The sequence below is a fragment of the Arvicanthis niloticus genome, chromosome X, assembly GCF_011762505.2.
Source record: "Arvicanthis niloticus isolate mArvNil1 chromosome X, mArvNil1.pat.X, whole genome shotgun sequence".
Taxonomy (NCBI): domain Eukaryota; kingdom Metazoa; phylum Chordata; class Mammalia; order Rodentia; family Muridae; genus Arvicanthis; species Arvicanthis niloticus.
In genome coordinates, this window is record NC_047679.1 from 24,628,308 (window position 1) to 24,637,989 (window position 9,682).

The 9,682-nt window shown below is 40.5% G+C and overlaps 1 long non-coding RNA gene and 1 pseudogene across 1 annotated transcript in view; one reads left to right on the forward strand and one right to left on the reverse strand.

Annotated features, from left to right (window-relative positions):
* Positions 1-1,321, forward strand: part of LOC117695230 (uncharacterized) — a 34,908-nt gene extending 33,587 nt beyond the window's left edge. Inside the window, exon 8 of the long non-coding RNA XR_004604587.2 lies at positions 1,182-1,321. This is a non-coding gene — a long non-coding RNA (uncharacterized LOC117695230). The remainder of the gene's footprint in view (positions 1-1,181) is intronic.
* A 6,130-nt stretch (positions 1,322-7,451) lies between these two features.
* Positions 7,452-8,088, reverse strand: LOC117694300 (amyloid protein-binding protein 2 pseudogene; annotated as a pseudogene).
* Between the last annotated feature and the right edge of the window lie 1,594 nt (positions 8,089-9,682).

A 9,682-nucleotide genomic window follows, 5' to 3' on the forward strand; every position in this document is an offset into this window, starting at 1 on the left:
TGTTGGTTGCTGTTTTGTCCTATTGACAGTGTCCTTTGTTTTTCAATTTTATGAGGTCTTATTTGTGAATTGTTGATCATAAAGCATGAGCCATTGTTGTTCTCTTCAGGAAATGTTCCCCTGTGCCAGTGTGTTTGAGGTTCTTTCCCACTATCTCTTCTATTAGATTCAGCATATCTAGTTTTATGTGGAGGTCCTTGATTCACTTGGACTTGAGCTTTGTACAAGGGGATAAGAATGGATCTATTTGCATTGTTCTACATGCTGACTGTCAATTGAATCAGAACCATTTGTTGAAAATGTTTTCTTTTTTCCACTGGATAGTTTTAGCTCCTTTGTCAAAGATCAAGTAACCATAGGTGTGTGGGTTCATTTCTGGGTCTTCAATTCTATTCCATTGATCTACCTGCCTGTCTCTGTACCAATACCATGCAGTTTTTTATCACTATTGCTCTGTAATAAAGCTCGAGGTCAGGGATGGTGATTCCCACAGAAGTTCTTTTATTGTTGAGAATATGTTTTGCTATCCTGGGTTTTTTTTTTATTCCAAATGAATTTGAGTATTGCTCCTTCTAACTTTATGAAGAATTTAGTTGGAGTTTTGATGGAAATTGCATTGAATCTGTAGATTGCTTTTGGCAAGATGGCCATTTTTACCATATTAATCCTGCCAATCCATGAGCATGGGCAATCTTTCCATCTTCTGAGGTCATCTTAGATTTCTTTCTTGAGAGACTTGAAGTTCTTGTCATACAGATCTTTCACTTGCTTGGTTAGAGTCACACCAAGATATTTTATATTATTTGTGACTATTGTGAAGTATGCAGTTTCCCTATTTTTTTTCTCAGCCCATTTATTCTTTGAGTAGAGGAAGGCTACTGATTTGTTTGAGTTAATTTTATATCCAGCAAGTTTGCTAAAATTGATTATCAGCTGTAGGAGTTCTCTTGTGGGTTTTTTTTTTTTTTTGAGTCACTTATGTATACTATCAAACCATTCCCAAATAGTGATCTATTGACTTCCTCCTTTCCAATTTGTATCACTTGATCTGCTTTTGTTGCCTAATTGCTCTTGTTAGAACTTCAAATACTATATTGAATGGATAGGGTGAGAGTGGGCAGCCTTATCTTGTCCCTGATTTTAGTGGGATTGCTTCAAGTTTGATGTTTTATTATGTTTAGGTATGCACCTTGAATTCCTGATCTCTCCATCCCTTCATCCCTGGGATGAAGACTACTTCATAATGGTGAGTGATCATTTTGAGGCATTCAAGAATTTTATTGAGTATTTTTGCATCAATCAAAGGGAAATTGGTCTGAAGTTCTCTTTCTTTGTTTCTTTGTTTCTTGGGACCGTTTGCTTGGAAAAATTTCCACCCTTTTATTGGGGAATTGATTCCATTGATGTAGAGGGTTACTAAGGACCAATGATTGTTGCTTCCTGTTATTTTTGTTGTTAGAGGTGGAATTATGTTTTTGTAGTTCTCTTATTTTGGGTTTGTTGTGAGAAGATTAATTTCTTGCTTTTTCTTGGGTGTAGTTTCCCTCCTTGTGTTGGAGTTTTTCTTCTATTATCCTCTGTAGGGCTGGATTGGTGGAAAGATATTGTTTAAATTTTGTTTTGTCATGGAATATCTTGGTTTCTCCATGTATGGTAATTGAGAGTTTTGCTGGGTATAGTAGCCTGGGCTGGCATTTGTGTTCTCCTAGGGTCTGTATGATATCTGCCCAAGATCTGGCTCTTATCTGCCTTTATGTTTATTTGACCTTTTTCCCTTCCAGCTTTTAATATTCTTTCTTTGGTCTGTGCATTTGAATGTTTTGAATTAGCAACTTTTTTCTTTTTGTAGTTTCTTAGTTCTGTCAGTGTCTTCTATGGAATCTTCTGCACCTGAGATTCTCTCTTTTACCTTTTGTATTCTGTTGGTGATGCTTGCATTTAAGACCCCTGATCTCTTTTCTAGGTTTTTCATCTCCAGGGTAGTTTCCCTTTGTGTTTTCTTTAATGATTTTTTTTTTTCTATTTTTAGATCCTGGACAGTTTTTTTTTTTTCAATTCCCTCACCTGTTTTCTTGTATTTCTTTAAGAGATTTATAGTTTCCTCTTTAAGGGCTTCTACTTGTTTACCTGTGTTATTCTGTATTTATATCCTTCTTAAAGGACTCTATCATATTCATGAGATTGGACTTTAGATCTGAATCTTGCTTTTCAGAGTTGTTGGGGTATCCAGGGCTTGGTGTGGTGGAAATACTGGTTTTTTTTTTTTTTTTTTTCCCACGAGATGACGCGGGAGACAGACAGACACAATCGGGATAGACAGACAGACTGACAGGCAGCGGGACTCGAACCGGCGCACCAAGAGACGGGGCGCCCTCTGCGGGCGGGAGCCTTAAGGGCCGAGCCACCGGTGGTTCGCTGAAATACTGGGTTCTAATGTTGCCGAGTAGCTCTTTTCTGTTGCTTATGTTCTTGCACTTGCCTTTCACCATCTGGTTACCTCTAGTGCTCACTGGCCTTGCAGTCTCTGACTGGAGCCTGTCTCTCCTTTGAGCCTGGCTGTGTCAGAACTCCAGGGAGTCCAGGTGTCTCTTGTGATTCTGTGATCCTGAGATACTGGGTGTGACAGAGCTCCTGGGAGTCAAGCTTTCTCTGGGTGTTATAGGAGTGAGTGGGGAGCCAGAGCCCTGGGGGTCTACTCCAGGCACAGGTGCAAACCGGAAGGAGACACCTGTTCTTAAGAGACTTTCAATCTTTTGCTTTATATAGTTCTCTTTCCCACAGGAGAGTGCTGCATCCTCCATGCTGTATGCAGTGCATGTGGAATGCAGCCCAGTACTTGAATTGTATCTTAAACACCCTGCTTCATTAAGCAGCCCTCATTACTCACTGCCCACCCCCAACCTTGATAGCAGTGTAGTTGATCTCATAGGACCTGGCAGCAGGATAAGCCAGCATGTCTTTCCATTCAGGGCACCCTGCCAAGAGCCAACCCCTCTGTCTCAAACCTTTACGCCCTGCAGAGTCCTTATTAATCCTGTCTCAGTTTAAATTGATTCCCCACAGAGAAGCCTTGTTCTGACTAACAAAGAAAGCCCATCATTTCATATCATTATCAAGTTAGTCAATAGCGATTTTCCTCTGTAACACATTTCCTTTCAATCTCACCACTGGGCTACAGATACCTTAAAGAGCACACCCGTAAGGACACTTAAAATGGTCAATAACAAGCTCCACTTTGCCTTGAGAAATATTGTATGCCATAGGCTTAGCAACATCTGTTATTTATGTCCCTGTGACCTATAGTTTGTTGCTTTTCCATTAAAAGATGAAGAGAATGTCAAGATGCTCCATGGCATGGTTTAGGAGTCTTTGGTCCATGATAATTTCCATCAGCATCTCCCTCTTAGCCACTCCATGTAAATATGAGATCTTCGTAAGCAGAAAGAGTCCTTATAGCCTCTCCAAGTATCAACAAAATCTGAAGCCACCACTGCCTCTCCTCAATAGTCTCACTGACCATTAAACCCTGAAGGGATGTCTCACGTGTCACTAATGTCTATTTTGCTCAGAGATGGAATGTTTTTTATTAGCATATATCCATTATGCAAAAATGGGTTTCATTAAGATGTTTTCATACATATATTTTGTTGTTATTCACTCCCTTTTCTGTTCTCCCCCCTCATATTGGTCCCTTCCCTTCCTCTTTGCAAATAGTCTCCCTGCTACTTTTATCATACATATGTATTAAAGATATTTTTATTTTATGCATATGGGTCTTTTCATTTGCATGATGGATGTTTGTGTACCATGTGCATGCAGTCAGTGCCCACAGAAGCCAGAAACAGCCAGATCTTCTGGAACTGGGGTTACAGATGTTTGCCACCTGCTACATGGGTGCTGAGAACTGACTCTGGATCTTCTGCAAGAGCAGCAAGTGCTCTTAACCACTGAGAATTCTCTCTAGCCTGCCCCCATGAGCCATTCAGTTGTGAGGGAAGGCTCAGGGATCTTCACAAGAGTAGGTAGAAAGCTTGTAAGATTAGGAGGTGATGGATGACTCCAAAATAACTGTGTTTTCTGCGTACAACAGGGCAGTTGCACATATGAACTCATAGAAATCGTGACAGCATACCCAAGGTCTGAGCAAGTTCAAGCCAGACAAATATCTCAGCATGGAGGGGAGGAGATGGGCCCAGATTCTCAGCCTTAGTTAGGAGTGATTGACTTTTGTTAGCTGCTGGGAGAGGGAGAGTCAGTTATTGAAGGGTGTGACCCCTGGTAGTTCCATCATGCACCAGGGCAGGCTCCATGCCCAAGAGGATTTGGGCAGTACCATGAGTTTGTTGGGTTTTGGTTTTGTTTTTAAGGTGAGAGAGCATGAAGTCTGGCGGGTAAGGAAATGGGAATGGAACTAGAATGAGTTAGGGGAAGTGGGTGAATATGATCAAAATACATTTTCTTTTGAGACAAGGTCTCTCTACATAGCTCTGACTGTTTTGGAACTCACTATGTAGACCAGGCTGGCCTCAAACTTACAAAATTCCACTTGCTTCTGCTTCCCAAATGCTGAAATTAAAGGCATACACCACCAAGTCTAGCCTCACATGAACTTGTCAAAGAATTAAGAATAATAACATTTTCCAAAGAAAGGAGTAAAAGGCGTTGAGCACGTTTTCCTATATTTGTTACTCATTTGGGTTTTATCTTTTGAGAATTCTCTGTGCATTTACTGTCACATGATATTTCTTGGGGCAATATAGAGAAATGTCTGTTATCTCTAGATAGGGCACAAACAGACCAAAGAAAGGATTCTATGTCCAGCTTGGTGAACCAGTGAGTTTATTGGATGACCCATAGGCAGTTTTACCACTGAGGGGGTCCCTGAGCAGCTTACAGTCAGCTATATACAAGCAAAGAGTGTTTCCCCACTTGTTCCCCCTCAACATCACAAAATTGTTTACCTCTTCCATATCTTGATCAGCAGTAAATTGTACTTGGTATTCTTGCAGAGGGCTGGAGATCTAGTTCTCAGGGGCCACATAAACTCACAACTGCCTATAACTTTAGCCCTCTTCTGCCCCCTATAGGTAGGCCACACACATGGTATATACTCAACATAGACACATACACATAAATAAAACTGAATAATAAAAAACTGTTTTATGAAGGCTCCTGTGAGTCTTGTCCCTCCCTTCATGAAGGCATGTTAATAGGCCAGATATCATAAGGGTCTCCCACACATGACTGCAGCTACTCTGACCCAAGGGCAAGACAACAATGGTCATGTCCAACCTAGAGGAAATAGCTCACCTTTCCCCATTTGATTTTTACTTACCTATTACAGGTCTCATGTAGCCCAGGCTACCATCAAACTGTGTAACTGCAGATGACTTTGAACTTCCGATCCTCCTGCCTCTACCTTTTTGTACTGGAATTATAGCCATGTGCCATCCTATCTAGTTTTCATTTGCCAGTCTTTTGATTGGATGATCTAGTCTTTGCCATTTAATATTATGCTCTTTATATAATCCGGCTATTAGTCCCTGTCAGAAATACCTGCCAAGATTTTCTCCCGTTCTAAAGGGTGTCTCTTTACTGTGCTGATTATCTCCTTTGCTGTACAGAAGCTTTTTAAAAAATTTTTTATGCAATCTCTTTTGTCAATTTCCAGTATCATTTCCTGGCTATTGGAGACCTTTTGAGAAAACCTATGCCTGTGTCCTGAAGCGGTTCCCTCAGATTGTTCTCTAGGACTTTCAGCTCCTTGTCGTCTCTCCTCTCCCTCCATCCCACTCCAGTTGTTTATCTCTTCCATTAAGAGTTTCTGTTCTTACTTTCAAACACTTATTGCAGTTTGAATTGATTTTAGAACAAGATGAGAGATAGTGATCTAGTTTCTTTCTCCTGCCCATGTGCATATCCAGTCTCTCTAGGACCTATTTGTTGAAGAAGCCATATTTTCTCTAGTGTATGGTAGGTTTTTTTTTTTTTTTTTTTTGCATCTTTGTCAAAAATCAAATGGTTGTGAGATATACAACAGATGTATCTTTTTAATTTTTAAAGTTTCTGTCTTTAAGTATTTGTGTATGTATATATGCACTACATGCCTGACTGGTGCTCCTAGACGCTGGAAGGAGTTGAATCCCCTGGAACTGGAGTCAGAAGTGGATGTGAGCCACCATGTGGGTGTTGGGAACTAAACCAGGTCTTTCTTGTACAAGAATAGCAGTTATGAGCACTTGCTATCTGTCAAGCTTCAACAGATACATTTTTTACAATATTATTTAGTTTATGTGTAAATGTGTGTGTGTGTGTGTGTGTGTGCATGCGCGTGTGTAGAAATGGAGAGGAAAGGAGAGAAAGAGAGAATGCATACCCAGCTGAAAAGCATATGGAAATCAGAAGACAGCTTTTGGAAGTTGCTTCTTTTCTACTTTGTTTTTGGAGCAGGGTCACTTCTGTTGTTTCTGCTGCTACACTGTGTACTCCAGGCTAGCTAATACTCTAGCTCTGGGTGATTGTCCCATCTCCACCATCCATCTTGTTTCATTAGGACTGCTGGGATTATAGGTGTGACCCAGCATAGTAGTGATGTATTTTAAATGTTTGAGTGTTTTGCCTATATGTATGTTTGTGTACCACATGTGTGTGTGTGTGTGTGGTGCCCACAGAAGTCAAAAGAGAGTGTTATATGCCCTGGATGGTTGTGAACCACCATGTAGGAAACTGAACCTGGGTCCTCTGGAAGGCCAGCCAGTACTCTTAATCACTGAGCCACCTCTCCAGCTCCAGAGAGATGCACTTTAAATAACTTATATTGCAATAAAATAACTACTTTCCTTGAGTCTTAATAACTTTGAATGGGGAATGTATAATTTTCTGAACTAGAAATAAAATTAAATTTCTTTTTAAAAAAATTCTTAAATAGTTTTATTTAAGGGTTCTTTTTTCTTTCAGAATTTCCGAAAAATGAATTATTTTTTAAAAAGGGAAAATAAAACAGTCTCCTGTTCTACTAGGGTGAGAATGTGGACCTACTTATACACACGGCACATGCTGCTATAACTCAATATATGCTTATTCTACAGAAATCGCAATACAGGACTACCTGAAATACAGGTCTTCAATGGACTGGAGCAATGTTTCAATGCAAATGCAAGCCCTAAAAACAACATTCGTAGTATGAATTCCCCGGAATCTGGGAAACGGTAATTGTTAGCTAAGGCTGTCCCTCAGCAGCTTGGTCCCTCAACATTCTGAGACATCAGAAAGTACTGCACCACTTCTTCAGTGGACTGAACGCTGCTGTTGACATCTTCAAGGACATCGGTCATTGAGTACTGTCAATCTTGCAACTGGTTCCAGTTAGTCAGAGTGTTGTGATATTCAAACACTTTCTCATAATTCACTAATGGAGTTGTAAAGTTTAATGAGGCCTTGGTAATCATATTCTAGTCCACTGTAACCTTCACCAAGTTACCATAGTGCTTTGTGGTCTGTACGTGAAATTCTCCATATGCTTTCTTAGCTAGCTGCAGTGAGGACAAGTGCAAGTCATGTGCTTCCTGAAGCAGCCTCTGCTCCGTCTCCTTATTATGACAGTCAATTGCAATCTCCTCTAAAATAAGTGCTTTCACCCTCTTTGAAGAAACCAAAAGAAGCTCATCTTCAGGTAGGATGTGGGTAATGATAGCAATGACTGTTGCTGCATGAAATAGCACATTGTTGAATTTTCCAGAGCTGTACTGGTAAACATACAAAGAGTAAACTAGGTCTTCATGAGCTGTCACTACGTGAATATTTGTGCCACCGAACACTGACTGTCGAATGTCAAGGGCTGCCTGGTAAATTGCAACAGACCGGCAGATATTATCTACATTGAATAAGTAGAACCCATAATCTAGCCGTGTCAGAGTATTTTGGGTGTTTGAATATGAAATGATCTCAATGTCAATATGCTGCATGTTTAATTAACTGTTCTGCCTTCTTCAATTCACGCTTGACCTCATGGGCCTTAGAAGCTTGTCTTAAAATATCCACCGCAACTTTGATTGGTAAGGCTGCTGTAATTTCCTTCGTTGCCTCAATGCATCACGTGTATGCTGGCTGGTACAGTGATGCTGAGAAGGTTTTTCTGTCTTGTTTTCCATTGTGTCCTCTACATGATGCTCCACTGGTTTTGAGCAGTGAAGTGTTGGGCGAGGTTACTTCTTGTGTGAAATGGAAATTATAAATATCATCTAGGTGAAGAAACATTTAAATTAGCTGAGACATACATGGATAAGCTGTCAAAACATGGCCAGCAAGCAAATAGGGCTGCTCTCTATGTGTGCTCCTGTTTGCAAAAAGCCACTATGATGAAGCATACTCTGATCCTCCTGCCTTAGCCTCTTGAGTGCTGGGATTACAGGCTTGTACCACCATACCCAGTATATGTAGTTTTAGGAACTGAACCCAGCTTCATTCATGTTAGGCAAGCACTTTTAACAATGAAGGCATATCCCCAGACTGTTAAATCCTCATTTTAGTGACTAATTTTAACATTCCCTTTACTCAAAACCACATTGACAAAATAAGGAAAAATTGATTGGACTTTCACTCTCCCCCTTTTTCCTATCCCTGCTAAAGGAGCAAAAATATAGCAAGACCTCAAATCTAAAATCTAGGTGTCCTAGTTAGCTTTAACTGTCACATTCCAGAGTCACCTGAGTATAAACCCCAGTTGAGGGATTATCCAGATGAAATTGACCTATCAGCATGCCTGTGGTAGATTGTCTTTTTAATTAATGTAGGAGGGCCCAGAACACTGTGGGAAACACCATTCCCTAGGCAGGTGATCCTGGGCTGTATAGGAAAGCCTGAAAGCGAATCAGCAAAGAGCATTCCTCCATGGTTTCTGCTTCAAATTCCTGCCTTGAGTTCCTGGCCTGACCTCCCTCAGTGATGTAGTGTGACTTGGAAGTGTAAGCTGAGTAAACTTTCTCCTCTAAGTTGTTTTTGGCTGTAGTGTTTGTCCAGGCAACAGAATGAAACAAGAACACTTAGAAATCAGAAAGACCATTATTGATCAGTAGTGTTCATATGCCGTTCAGATAAAGAAGGCCCCTTGACAAAATGCAGAGGTGGAGGACATATGTAGTTGAGAATAGCGGGAAGAAATACAGATGAAGATGTCGGCCAGCTCTTGTCAGAGCACAGATTTAAATCGATCATTGGATATTAGGATTTCTTTGATCTGGTCCCCTGTCTTGTCATAGGTTGTCCAAGCCAACACCAGGTTGTCTGGTGATCTGTAGGAGTCCTGTTTTGTTTCACAGAATACAACCCAAGCTCCTGAAATCACAGCACAGTTAACAGTCTGGGGATGGGTCTCTTGCCAGTGGAACCAACTTATCTTGAATAAATATAAAATGGTTGAAAGCTTATGTACTGGAGGTAGTGTTTTCTACTAGAAATCTAAACTGGATCGTGGAACATGGAACACATGGACTACGGAGAAAACATAATGTTTAGAAGATAATAGGAAAGAGATGCTAAAACTAAATGTTCAACTTGCAATTCTACTCCCAAATAAACCCATAAGAAAGAAGAACAATGTGAGAAATATGTACATATGATTGCTCATAGCAGCCCAGTTGCCTACCATGTTCGCCACATAGTAGCTACTCAGTAAATGCATAAG